Consider the following 15,242-nt stretch of genomic DNA (forward strand, 5'->3'; position numbering starts at 1 on the left):
TAATTCTATTTTATCTCACTGTCTTCTAATCTCCCTCCATTATTGATGGGTTTTTGTCAGAAGCCTTTTTGAGATGGGAATTTCCTCTTTATTCACTTAAAGGAAATCAATACTGTTTTAGGAAGTCCAATTTTTAATTCTCTATCTATAGTGGGAGGGGAAGTGGGCTTTTTCTCTTCTGTGTCAATGCAGATCACCATGTCATGGGTTTAAAATGTATTCCGTAGACACAATATTGATATTTCATTTGCATGGCTTTGACAGGTTGAAGCCAGAACTTTCACATTCTGTTAAAAAAGGGGATTTCTCAGAATAAAAAAGAGGCAAATTGCAAACTAGAATAATCAAATAGTGCATTAACCTTATTTAACCTGCCTGCTGTTGCACCATTTACATGAGCATAGCTTTTAGATGTTGGCGTCAGAGGTATATTAAATTCTCATCTTTTCAAGGCGCTACTTCTTCAGTAATAGCAAATCAAAGCACCTATCCAGCACCAGGAAACAACAACAAATGGGCAAAACAGGGATTGCCAAGGTGATGGGAAGTGGTTTGAGGTGACAGGAAAAAGTGTCATTTTGCAGGAGGTATGTTTTTGGGGGGGCAAGAGGTGTGCTAGGAAGGAGAACAAAAGGCAGTCCTCCATGAGCTGCTGGGCAGGCAAGGACTCCATGCAGCGGCTACAGGTCAGAGCCGTCTTGGCTGTGGCTGGAGGAGGCTGCACCAAGAGACTGGGAGCCATGAATGACTGCTGCTTTGGCCCCAAGCTTGTTGAAATTATCAGAGGGGCAATGATAGACACTCTTGGGTATAATGTTCTGCACTCTCTCCATTGCAGACTTCCAAGTCTTGTTAATAAACCATATTTATCAAAGACACTAGTCTCCGCTGTGCCAACAGAAACACAACCCTGAGTAAGCCCCTGGAGCCCCTGGAATCTCATTCAGCCGCTTGGCAGATTGGGATGGCATGTAACAGTATTTCCATGTGCACAAATGACTGCTGCATGGGGAGAAAATTCAGCATCTATTGTTGTCGTCAGGTAGGGCAAGGGATAAGCAGTACAAAACATTTTATAAACAATGGATTGAAGTATTGGCATTGTGCTGCCCTTTAAAGGAACTCACACCAGCTGCCTGAGTGGGTGTCTCCTTGCCCCACCCAATGATACAGATAAGTGAGTGGATATATGGGGGTGCCAACTCTAAAGAGCACAGTCCAAACAGATGTTTTGCATGGTCAGCAGAAACCATTACCTGCTGAAGGTGGGCAAGAAGTAGATCTAGCCCTGCTTCCTTTATCTGGCCCATTAGACCACCAAGCAGATGAAGATTCCTGCAGGATCATATGTGGACCTGGGCATGCTGTTGTGCCCAACGACCCATAGGTTATTGTTGCAGTCGAAATGTTTACGCCTCTTACACACATAACAATTAATGCCCCACCCTGCAAATAAAACCCCAACAACAACAGCTAATTGAAACCTTGTTCAGGATACCATTTCTTTCTTCTATCATATGGAGCATTTCTGCTGACTAAGGAAGGAACAAACAGATGGCACATTATGACTACATTTTACAATGGCGGGGGGGGGGACACTCGGTCCCACCACTACTGAGATTGCACATGCCATTTAAGAATTTCCTGCAGATCCCAGTGAATTATGCTGAACCTGTTTACAGCCTTGAAGCAAATGAAGCATGTCCAACTCAGGAGTTTGCACCTGTTAAACTAAATAAATCTCAAAAGGGAATATCCTTTTTCTGACCCAAATATCAACATTTATGCCAGGAAAATGTGCAAAACAATGAGAGAATCACACGTGCACCAGAAACATGCCAGATAGGGGGAGATTGGGTGTGTTTGCATTTGGAGAGATTGAATAGTCAGGTGTCTTGGTTGTGCAGACCATATCCCATTTTTTATAAGTCACTTTTGCTAATGTACTGATCCTGAGAATGCTTCAAAAGGGAAATTGTGCCATTCTTCAATGTGCAGCTGTCCTGCAAACAATAAAACAAATCTACCCAATTAACTGCAGAAAGTGAGTTCTACTGGTTGTCCCTAGCGTTTTTTGTTTGTTTTTTGTTTCTTTAGCTGCTGGGTGTGGAAATCAGATATATATGAGCTAATGCATAGCTTAGAAATTAGAATATATATTTGGCCTTCTGAAAATGTCTTAGCTCAAAGGTACATCACTCCAGAGTAATCCAGTCACTCAAAAAGTGAAGTTATAGTAGGACTGCTTCTTATGTTTCAGTGCCAATTTATATTGGACATTATTATTCATGCACAATTGCAAGGACACACTCAATAAGCTGCACATCTGAATGAGAGGTTGCATATGGTTCTCATCTCTTTGTTCCATACACTTGTCTTCTGATATCTCAAAGGACAACTTAACAGGCACTATCCTTAAATACTGGTAAGAAAGGAAATGAGATTTAGATTGTCATTAGGGCTCTTAGTGGCTATTACAAAAATTGGACCTACAGACCTATAACAGGAGCCTGATGCCTAGTGAAGAGACAGAGCAGCTGACTATATTGCTTAACCCATAGTCCAGAGTAAAGATCACCTAGGAAGGTTTGTCCTGGGGACAAATGCCAATATCATGGAAACTAAGATGTTAACACCATTCAAGCTTGACCTGCAACCAACGCTGGATTTTTGAGTAACACCCATCCCTTCTAGCTGAAAAGCTAGTATGTAAAATAGCTCTAAGCCTCAACATATAACACAGGACAGGGTAACCTGTGGCCCTCCAGGTGTTGTTGGACTCCAGCTCCCATCAGTGAGTCCCTGCCAGCATGGCCAATGATCAGGGATGATGGAAGTTGTAGTCCAACGACATATGGATCACCACAGGTTCCCCAGCCCTGATTTAACAAGTGGTGGTATGTCTCATGCTGCAGGTCAGAAATCTGGAGAGGAGATGGCTAACAGAACTATTAAGCTCCTGCATAATTTCCAAACAACTCATTTTTGTTAGGTAGATTGGTTGAGGGCTCTTAATGGTTAGCCTTCTCAGTCACTGAGAAATACATTAATCGGGGAATATCTCTCGCCTCCCTCCCTGCCCTCAATTCAGGAAGTAACTGAAGAGTGAGAATGATAAAAATAAGATTGCTCAGCAGATTGCCGAGTTTGGTCTCTGTACAGTATCTTAGGGTGCTGCCTCCCTCCCCCAAGATCTGATGTGGGAGCAGTAGACTTTGGCTGTCTCTTGCAGTGTTTAAGCCAAGTATTGGGAAATTTTTATTAGGCTCCAGTTGCCACCATCCCCATCCAGCATGGCCCACGGTTGGGGACAAAGGAAGCACCTGGAGGTTCCCCACCCCAGTTATAGGAGTCCTGTGGCCCTCCAGATGCTGAAGAACTACAACTTCCATGATTCGTGGCCACTGGCCATGCTGGTTGAGGCTGATGGGAGTTTAAGTCCAGCAGTAACTGGGGAGTCACAGGTTCCCTTCCCCTGGTTTGAGAAATACTACCACCTGCATATTTGCATAGGAACACAAATATTACAGAATTCCAATATGCCTCCTGTGGTTTCCTTCCAAAGGAAATCAAACCTGGATCAATGTTACACCCCCTGGAACTTCTCACTGCTTGGAAAAGTGGTGCAAACAAATCTGGGCACAAGGGAGATAATATCTTCAAATCACTTAAAAAGGGATAAGGGGGGCGGGTGAGACACCTAAACATTTCAGTCCTTTCCTTGTGCAAGCTTTCAGTGTAATTGTATGAAAGTTAAATATTTTGTAGAGATAAATGTGGCAATGGACACCATTAGAACTCTTCATTCTTTGTGAAAAAAGAGCCATTATCATATTCATTTCTCCAGGGCTAGGAAGTCATGAATACATCTGCAGCAATTTGACCTTTGAAATTACTCCTTCAAGTTCCTTTAATGAAGGGGTGGGCCACATCACCAGCAGTCCTTACATTCCCACCTCCTACCTTTGGGACATCTACATGTTAGCCTACAGGCTCTGGTTAGAATCCCCCAAGGCTCTTGAGCTTTAATTATTATTTTTTAGTTTTACGAAAGGAGTACATTTCAACTCTCATTGTGCTGCATATACTACAAATGTAATAGCAGTGGGTTCACCATTCTAAAAAAAAAAACCAAGATAGCAGATAAGGAGAACTCCACAGAGACTATTTCCAGGTTCCACATCTTGTTCACCATAGGTTTATGAGGCCAACTCATCATTTTGAATATATAAGCTCTGTGCCCATGGGTGGAAAAAAGGCCAATAATATCAAGCCTGTTGTCTGTCCCTGTCACATATTGCTTAAGGTGCTTTATGTACAATATTAAAAATCTGTTTAAAACATTTTTTAGTGAGGGAAATGAAAGGAGGGGGGGGGGATTCGTTAAGGCAGGGATAGGGAACATTTTTCACCCGAGGATACTCAGTCTTGGAACATATATATATAAGTGTGGCATAGTTTAGTTGGAGCTAAACTGCTTTGGTTGCCCTGAAGAGAGGGTGTGTATGACCCTGGTGATTCCCTTGCAGGGTATGTTCTGAGGGCTGCTTGCCAGCGATGGGTGGGGCAAGAGGCAAAAGCAAGTGAGACTCTGGGTGCGACAGCTAGCTGTGAACAATAACCTATATTCCAACCATGCAAAAACCATGCACACATATACACACCTCTATCATACATCCAGGCAAGCAAGATACATGATTACAGTTCCAGAACACATTCCAGTGAGGAAAAAGGGCTAAGGGAGAACACAGAGCAGGGTCCAGGAGAGCACTGCATGAAGAGCTCTGGAGGAACGCACTTGATCCCTCGGCCTGAGGGTCCCCACTCCTTCATTTTGATCGTCAGTGAGACTTTTTTTTGAAAAGCAGATGGAACAATAAGCACTTCATATAAGTGAAGAGCTTGCACTGTCTATAAGCTACTGGGCCAGTTCAAGGCTTTAGTGCTTATGTACGAAGGGCTGAATGACTCAAACCCAGTCATCTGAAGGAGGGCCTCTCCTGTTTTGCCTGTGCTTTAAGATCTGTCACGAACGAAGAGAGAGATGGGCAAACATAACATGGCACAAGGCTCAGAGAAAGTATGGTAATTGGAAGCAAACATAAGGTAGTTGGTGTCCTGCTTTTAGAAGGAGGCCACAGGCAAGGCTGCAGCAGCACCACCAAAAACCTTTAGTGGGCTGGAGGTAAGCTAATACATATTGAGCCTCTGCCCCCAGCCTAGCTCTCAAATGCTCCACCCCTTTTGTGAGAAAACACCTCTGGCCTGAAGATGGTTCTCCCCTTCCTTTCTCTAGCATCCTGCCCGGTGTTCTTCCTGCACCACTGGACTGGTGTGCAGAGTGCACTCGGTTTCTAAGTCCCAGGGGAATGTTCTACAGACCCTGATGCTATGGCATCCATTTCAACAGGCTCCTGCCTACCAGGTTCAGGAAGGAGTCATAACTCAGTGGTAAAGCATTTGCTTTACAAGCAGAAGGTCCTAATTTCAATCTCCACAATCAGACCCCTGTCTGAAACCCTGCAGAGTCACTGCCCATCAATGTAAACAATAGCAAGCTAGATGGACCAAGAGTATAAGGCCACTTCCTTATGTTCCCTGATCATCAGCTACAGGCTCAGCACTAGCAACCTGGTCAATCTCTTCAGCCAGTGTCACTGTAGCCTGGTTGCTGCTAGACTCTAATGTGAAGGCAGTTGGTAGCAAGTGAGTTTGCATCGACTGGGAAGAAGGAAGATCCAGTACCACACCACAGTGTTTGACAGACATTAAATATACAATATACAATGTCCTTATGCCCAGTTACTGTTGTTACTGTTTAAGGTGGCCATGTTACACATTTGCAGCCCTATACATAGCTTGGAAAAATATAAAGAGAAGTGGGTCATCTGCAAAGATTCAGCAGACCATTACATCTCCTGCATTTATAACCCAAAGGAAGAACACCTTTTGAAAGCCTTCATCTTGTGGAAGAAAGATGCTGTGTTAATGGGGCTAAGAGGAAAGCTGGGATCCTTTTAAAACTGCAACATCATATAAATTTTTCAAGCAGCAATTAAAAGATGCCAAATGCAATCTGGTACATTTCAAAACTCAAAAGTTAGCTCTGCTAGTGTATGCAATGGCAATTTATCAATGTTTTGGTCCCAGCTGGAGAATCCCTGGCTCCAAGAACACAAACAATAAAAGCCTTAATGAGACAACAAATAGAGCTGCAGTTTCAGATTTACCCTGAATGTCCACACTTACCCAATTAGCTGTTGGCAGAGGCCTAAGCAGCTTTGCCGACTCTGCTCATCAGAAGAAAATGAAACGTTTAGCAGAGGGGGGGAAACCACACACACAGGCTAGCATTCATTATCCTAAATCCTATCTGAACAATATACTTTATAATACATACCCCTCCCCCATGCACACACCAATAGATTGGCAGTCTCCTTTTCCCTTTTCAGGATTAAGCAGCAGATGTTCAAGCAACAGCTCATCTTAAGGCTCCTACCACATGCACATAATACATCATGGTACTCTTTTGTGTGCTTGCTGTACAGAACTGCAAATAACCTGACCCAGGCGTCAACTAGTCAATGAGTGGAGCCAAGTGCATTTTGAAATCCATAGTCTTTGAATTCTTGCCTGACATGGCTCACATAGAAAGTTGCCTGTTTATACCATATGGTGCATGGCATGGATCTGAGTCGATTCTCTCTTGTCAACCAAAAGCAAACAGCCATGTATTGCACATGAGCAAAAGAGACAAGCAGGTAAGCAATATCTGTACTTGACTGACTTCATACTTTCCAACCCAAGTAGCCCACATAGTAAAGCACACAGGATCACTTTAGAAGCCCAATATTTGTTACATCCGTTCTTGAACACACACACAGAAGTGCGGCTCCTGGCCTGTGCCTGGCCCCAACCTCCCTACATTCATCAGACTGGACAGCTCAATTGGTTAGAATGTGGTGCTGATAACAACTAGGTTGCAGGTCCAATGGGACAGCTGCATATTACATGATCCTCAGGAGCCTTCTCCCAACTCTACATTTCTATGATTCAATGATCCAAAGGGCACTGTGAAAATGCAACTGTAATGGTGCTTTTGGGGGGCAACAATGCTCACTAGTACTGAATACCGTCACCTTTTTTGCTGCTCAAGGCAGCCATTTTGTGCTGGCATCCACAGCACTTTTATCAAGGTATGAGTATGGGCACCTTATATTATATTATTATTATTATTTGTATAGCGCCATTTACCCACAAAATGCATAATAAAAAATACCCCCCCTTCATTTGTCACTCTCTGAAAGACTGACCTGTATGGCTAGACCAACAATTGAGGAGACCACTTACACCAGGGCTTCTGATCGCACATGGAGTCCCATTCTCAGCTTCTGGTCAATGAGAGGGCAAAGGGAGGACATCCTCCACACATTCAATAAATGTATGAAAGAGAAGGTGAGGCAACGACTATTGACTGAATTCATGGATTGTTTTACATGACTAGTAAAATGTTGGCTGTTGTAACAGGTAGGGAGGGGTGTGTATGAGTGGGAAGGTTTTGCTTATATAATGTAGGGATCCTGGAAGTGGGGAGAAATAAAATGACCTGTTGTCCCTGTATGAACCCATAGCTACATAGTACAGATTTGGTCCCATTGCTGTGTTCTTTATTTTATTTTTCATTTCCCCCCAATAATATATTAACATGGTCATTTTAAAGTGATGCAGCTGCTGTTTTTCACATGAGCAGCTGGCAGCCACTCACTCACCTCCAAGGTTCAACTCTTAAAAAAAAAAACACCAGATGATTCTAAGTTTATTTAATTAACAAATCATACAGCTTTTCCTGGCCAGTAACATTTCAGGTGATGGGAGGAAGAGAGTTGCATGTTAGAATAATACGCACACACACACGAAAATATCCACACACTTCAAATTATGCTGTCCTTTAGTTCTATATTGCTAGAGCATTTCATGAAAAATGTAATATAGTGCAAGATAAGTGTGGTTACTAGTGTAATTTTAGAATTCAATTTCCTTGGCAACAGATGCTGACATCTCTAACTCAAACAAAGTGCTGAGAAACACTGCACTCTCTCTAGAGTGGCCTAAAAAGGCAGAAAGAGAGGGAGAGAGATACATTTCTGCTACAACACAGGAAGAGTCAGCCTTTCAGAATGCATCATTTATGGTTCTGTAGAATAGAAATGTTAATCCCAACCAGATTGACAGCCACAGGGCAGAATCCTGCCACAGCAAGGCAATAGTGGGAAAGAAGATAAGGAAGATGGGTTGAGGCTCTGCCTGCGTTGTAGGATAGCTGGGATGTTTTGTACTAAGGCAGCCTACAGAAATTCGATTATTTAAACAGAGTGGTACTTCAAAATTGAAATCAACCACTGAAAGAGCTTATGCAATCTTTTCCCATGGAATTTTTTTCATGAAAGAGAGTGGCCATGTCCATAAAATATGCTGTGGATCAAGAAATGGGGAGGGTTGTGACCAAGGAAGAATTAGGCATTGGTCGAAAACGGACAAATTGTGAAGGTGGCATAGGTGATTTAAAAAGCATTTGAATTTGTGACAAGATTTATGGATGGTCCCATTGCAAACCTTGCTGATCAGAAGAAACCAAGTGCCGTTGAGGTAGGCCTAGGAACAGGTTTTACTCATTTTCCTTTGGATTCAGCATCCATCTACAGCTTCAATCCATTTGACCATAGCTCTACAGTATGGTCCAATTTTTATTGCAAATTGACATTTCTTTATTTGTCTTTTTGTCTTTTTTTCAGAAAGAACACACTCTCTGTATTTTTCAGCTCGTACACCGAGATCCAGCTCCAGGGGCCTTCTGGTGGTTCTCTCATTGCGAGAAGTGAGGTTTCAGGGAACCAGGCAGAGAACCTTCTCAGTAGTGGTGCCCCCCCCGTGTGGAATGCCCTCCCTTCAGATGTCAAGGAAATAAACATCTGACTTTTAGAAGACATCTGAAGGCATCCCTATATAGGAAAGTTTTTAATGTTTGATGTTTTGTTGTGTTTTAATTTGTTGGAAGCTGCCCAGAGTGGCTGGGGCAACCCAGTAGATGGGCGGCATATAAATAAATTAATTATTATTATTATTATTATTATTATTATTAGTATTATCCCTGTTGCTCTTACTGGGTCTCACATTGGCTTTTGACACCATTGACCATGGAATTCTCCTGGACCATCTACATGAGATGGGTATCAGGGACTGTGTTCTGCAGTAGTTCTGATTTAATCTCCAGGAACTATTTCTGAATATAGCATTGCACGATTGCTTCGAAGTCTCAGGGCTCTTGAGCTACAAGACACCACAAGTCACTATATTGTCTGCAATGCTATTTAATATCTACATGAAGTCATTGGAAGCAGTCATTAGAAGTTTTGGAGCAGAGTGTTATCTGTATGCTTATGATACCCAATTCTATTTATTTAACACTAGCTGTACCCGGCCACGCGTTGCTGTGGCTTAAGTGTGTGAAAGGTTCTGGACGTGGCCTGTCTCGGTGTTGGAGGTGGCTTTTGGGCCCGGCCTGGGTCTTGAGGCGGGGGCGAAAGCGCCGGTGGATTTTGGGGCCGGGGTACCTCTCGAGGTGGCAGTGGCTTTTGGGGCTGTCCTGGCTCTTGAGGTGGCGGCGGAGTCGGCCTGGCTCTGAGGGAGGCGGTGCAGGCTGGAGGCGGTGGGGGCATCAACTACGGTGGTTTGTAGGAGGAGGAGGAGTAGGGGGAGTATGGTGGTGACGTGGGAGGAGGGGGCGGGTGGGATGGGGTGGGGTGGTGAAATGAGATGACGTCTGCGCTATATTGTTCTGCATAAAATCACGTTTTTACCGGTGAAAGGTGTGCTATCTGTACAATGTAAGTACACACAAACACTCCCATATGGCCATGGGACATTGTGTCCAAATTTCAACAGAATCGGTCAAGCGGTTACGGAGAAAGGTGATCGGTCACAAACATCCACCTTTTACATTTTTATACATATAGATTTACACAGTTCTCTGCTATCCCATGCCCCTAAGTGGAAAAAGATGAAGTGATAATGAAAGTAGGAAAAGTCCCCTCACCAAGAGCTTTGAAAATCACAAGAGGTTTCTTCCACAATTCTTCCCAATCACACTCATATTTCATAACAGCAAAACATCTTGGATTTTTGCTTTCTCTTTGCAAGTTTTTACCAAGCACAAGCACACCTTCGGATAAACCCCTGAAATGTGGCTATAAAAACGTCACAGGCACCATTGAGTAGTTCACAATTATCTGGATTGTATTTATAGCCAAAATGTAATTCCAGGCCAGTGATCTCAGCTCACTTGCTTAACAGCTTCTTTTCCCTGGAGTTTCTTTTTACACCCCGAGTACGGAAGTACAATATTTCCTACCTGTCAGGAGAACTCAATGCTCAGCACTTTGTAAGTATTTGCCAATATCTACCACCAACCCACCCCCTCTCCCCTCTTAAGCATGCCTCTGAAGACCAGTTCCTGGGAATGAAAGTGGGAAGGAGGCTGCTGTGCTCAGCTCTTGCTTGTGTTCTTCCCACAGGCATCTGGTTGGCCACTGTGAGAACAAGATGCTGGACTAGATAGGCACTTCCCATGTCTTTAAGCAATGGATTCTAGAATTTTCCTACTATAATGTAACCTTCTAAGCAACTCAATTTTTAAAAGTTGTTGGGCTAACACAGCTGCAAAACAGGGCTGGGTTAATGATCACAGCGCTATACCCAGGAAAGGTCACAAGAGAAGTTCATGCACAAGGACTCATTTCCTATAGCAAGGCTCAAAAGATTCCAGGGGATTGAACATAGGATTTCTCCATGGAAAACAGGTGCTTTTTAAAGCTACATGCACCCCCACCTCATAACAGAAACCATCAACAACTGGGTCAATCAACAGCTATTAGCTATTAACAGCTACATAGACCATGCAGATGCAGATGTAGATGCAATTTGTCTTTGAATACCAGTTGGATGGTGGGTAACAGACATGGTCTAACACCTTCATGCTATGTTTGTGGGCTTCCCAGAAGTATCAGATTGGCTACTATAGGAGACAGGATGCTGAATGAGAACCTTTGGTCTGATCCAGCAGGGCTCCTAATAAGTTAAAATGCAGGCACATTCAAGGCATCTATGAATTATAAAACAAGAAGCTTTACTAACACCTCCTTTATTAATATCCCCCATGATAAAGTGCAAAATAAGGATGCTTGGAAGTCAGGCAAAGTTCAAGTAAGCACTCATCATGCATGCAGCATGCCAAGTGGTGCTTATTCAGCAAATACCATGCTAGCCCAAACCAGCCACAGCACACCACTCCTCCCAAAGTTTTTACTGTAGTCTTAACTACAAGTGAATAGAGAGCATAGTCAGGTCATTGGTTCACAAAGCAAATTGTCATCTGCTGCTATTGGCAGCGGCAGCTTTTTATGGCCTCTAGCAGAGGTCTTTTCTGCCACTGCTGTTTGAAATCTTTTAACAAGAGATGTCGTGCACCAACCTTAAAGAATGCAACATGCTGCTGAGCTATCACCCCAGACAGTCGAGTCTGATTTACCAAATATAGCAAGGATGGAGAACTTGTGGCCCCTGAGAGGTCACTGGACTACCAACAGCCCTGAGTTACCTCGAGTTGAGAACTTTGCCACAGGATGAGAATGGAAATCGTGTGCTGGTGGCGCAGCGGCAGCAAGAGGCCCCATTAGTGAAAGCACGCCTCTAGTTAACAGCAGTTTCAGGTTAAGAATGGACCTTTGGAACGAATTAAGTTTGTAACTAGAGGTACCACTGTATAGCTTAGCCAGTGCTCAGGGATGAAGGAAGTTGTAGTCCAACGATGACTGGAGGGCCACAGGTTAAGCACATCTGGTGTGCACTGCAGCAGAAATGCCGCTTTTCTTCCACAGGTTCACTTGCTACGATGCAAATGTGAAAGACAACCTTCTCTTAAGAAATGCTCAGTTCTGAAGATTCCAGCTGTGTCTCAGCCAACATATTCCACGGTCAGGGATTATGGGAGTTGCAGTAATACGACATCCAGAGAGCATGTCATTGACTACACTTTCCTTAGTCTAACCTACTTCCCAGGGTTGTTGTGAGGACAAAGGGGGAAGAAACTATGAACTCTTTGCAATAAGGGTGGGATAAAAATTGAAAGAACAAAACATTCTGAACACCCCTGAGCACTAAAGATATGTTCAGTCATGTAACTCCACTCAAACTAATGACATTGTGCTGGATTTACCATGACAGTAAGACAATGACAGCCTTCCTCAACCCTGCAGCACAACTCAAACTTTATTTAAGGCCATGTTTTTCTTCAGTTAGTCAAGGAAGCATAGCTCTGCTTGTCCCTGGTAAGCATGACATTGGCATAAAAGCTGGAGTTGTAGTAGGAGGCTTGTGCCAGCAAGTCCATTACAGTAAGATTTAAAGCACACACAGGTTCCAAATGCAGACGAGTCTAACCACCCTTTCAATGAACCAAAGCAAAAGCCCTTCCCATATTCCATATCCATCTTATGCACATTCACAGCAGGGAAACCAAGAGTTAATGAAACAGCATTTTGGGTACACCCTCAAGAACATTATCTAGGAATAACTAGTGAATAGGGAACAAGCAAGCTTTTTAAATCAGGGAGGCAAGTAAGCTAATCTTGGAGCACCTGGCAAGGCCTTAGAACAGTTGCAGCTGGGGGCTAGTTCATGTGTCCCCAAACAAAGACCTTTCTGAAATTTTCTGCTTACCTGGAGTTCACTTATGTGTCACCAGTTCCCCATATCTGGGAGCAGGATGAGCTGGGGCAAGGTTAAGCTTGGGTGAGCTGGAGTTGCCTACAGGAGTCCAATAAGGTGTTGCTTTCCCAGAAAAGGCCCAAGAGGGACTGCAAGGTTTATTTCTTCTCAGGTGGCCACTCCTACTCATCTGCTGGGTTCTGCTGCACACCTGGGCCCTTCCTCTTTCCAATTAGAACACCCCCCCACACACACTCACACTAGCAAAGTCCTAGACAGGAGTTGGGATGTGGCTCCAGGTGTAGTACATGGGTTTGTCAGTGAATCATGCAAAATATCTTTGGATACCATGACAAGTGTGCTTTTTTTAGGATGCCCAATGGCTATCTTTTCAGAGTTGCAGTCCTCTTGCTTGGCTGAGGTCCAGAGCCTACTGTGGAGAAAGTTCCTGCTGATATTGCTACCTTCTCCACTTGCAGCTAAGTAAAAAGAAGAGTTGGGAACACTCCCACAGCTGATAGGAGGGAGTTGATTTCCAAAGCCCATTGGATTAGCTCAGAAAATAAATGGTTTGCAATTTACCATTAAAAAAAACATTTGCTTGTTTTGATTTTTAAAGTCCTAAACAACTTGGGACCTGGGTATTCAAAGAACCACTTTTCTCTTATACTCTGTTCAACACCTGAGGCCTTACTGAAAGGTACAGGGCCTTTTTAGTAGTGGTGCCTACTCCATGTAATGTCATCCTAGAGAGGCTTCCCAGGTCCTGACATTTTATTGTTTTAGGTGTCAAGCCAACACATGGCTTTTATTTTATTTTTTATTTTTTTATGAAGAATTTATTGGCATTTTTCGTAACAAAACATACACCCAAACCCACACCCACAAATACAAAACAAATACAAATATTGCCAGGATTCTTCTTCTTGTTAACATACGTAAAGAAAAAATTTCTATTTCCGAATCTTGACCGTTGACTTCCCCTGCCTTTTCACCTTCGGTTTTAAATCCATAATCTTCTTTTTTTAAACCACTTTTCTCTAAAAATTAACTTCAATTAGAAATAAAACAATCATCTTAATCCTCTTACTTTATCATAAATCTTAACAAAATATTCTCAAAAAAAAACTATACTAACTTCTTCTGTCCTTTATCTTGCTGCTAATAACATAAAACCTCGAATATCTCCTTACTTATTCAAAACAAACTTAAAACTAACCACCTTCGCCCTCCGATTTCAGAATACCATGACAAACCATTTAAATTTTACATTTAATACTTTATCCCACTCCGCCTCTGTCCATTGTCCTTCTCTGTCTATCGCCGGAACCCATCTTCCAATTGTCCTCTTTTCCCATATGTCCACAGATCCAGGCACAGTTCACATCAATCCTTGCATCGAGCATCAGGGTACCCATCTCCTCCTCTTTCGGCTCCTCCGCTTCTTTGTAACATTCTTCTTCTTTTGTAGATATCTTAATTCCTTGTCCCTTGCCCCCAAGCTCACACCTCGGGGTCTGGATATAGCAAATCTTACCGTCCCGGGGCTGCCACCCCCAAAGAACGGATCATTTACTCGGAGTCGCCCTGTCATCTCTCGCCATCCTTCAAGCATCCCTTTCAACTCTTTGCCAAGGTTTCCTTCCATTGAATAAAACATTTGGAAAGCCTCCTCTGTGGGAAATGGATTTTTTTAATTTATTACCCCACTCAAGACTTTCAGTTTCCGATTAAGCAGTTCCAGCTCCAAGACAGTAAGCCTTTCTTCATCCGTTAGTTCAGAGTTCAAAATAAGTTCAAACACAAAATCCAACATATTGGGGGAGGGGGTGAGTGTCAAATTTCAGTTCCTGTCTCTATGTTCCTCCCTTTGTTACAATTGTTTCCCACGTCAATCCAAATTTTCCATCGCCATTTTCCTGAAGCCAGAGCGCAAAGACCAAAACTTTAAACGGAGATATTTTCTACAGACTTACTCCCCAAAGGGAGATCTCAACAGTCTCACTTTCAAAGTTCAAATACTTTGTATCCATTACTGTAGCAGCAGTCACTTAAACTGGTTATTTTCTTCCGCCCGAAGGGAGGGAGGCAGGCTTCCTTTCCTCTTACCCCTGGATCGTCCGAAAACATAAAGTCAAGCCATTCGAATACTCACGACCACCGGGTTCTTTAATTCCATTAAGCACAGGTAGAACTTTGACGCTCGTCGCGGGGGTGACCGCCGCATTTGCGTCCCGGTTGGGGCATGTCCCCTATAGCCCGGCTTCCGTTGTCCCTTCACCCCCACTCCCCCTTTACAGGGGGAGCGAGGGAAGGGTTCAGAGCACTAATGGGCACAGCCGGGGAGCCCAGGGTGCGGGACGCTCTTCCCGCACCCCACCGGAGCCCCGCTTTGCGGTAGCGGGGCTCCAACCCCCGGGACGGACTGGGTCGCCTCGCAGCCGAGGCAACCCACGACCGCTCCGCAATGGCGTCGCCGC

This window comes from Lacerta agilis, chromosome 5 (assembly GCF_009819535.1).
Source record: "Lacerta agilis isolate rLacAgi1 chromosome 5, rLacAgi1.pri, whole genome shotgun sequence".
Lineage (NCBI taxonomy): Eukaryota > Metazoa > Chordata > Lepidosauria > Squamata > Lacertidae > Lacerta > Lacerta agilis.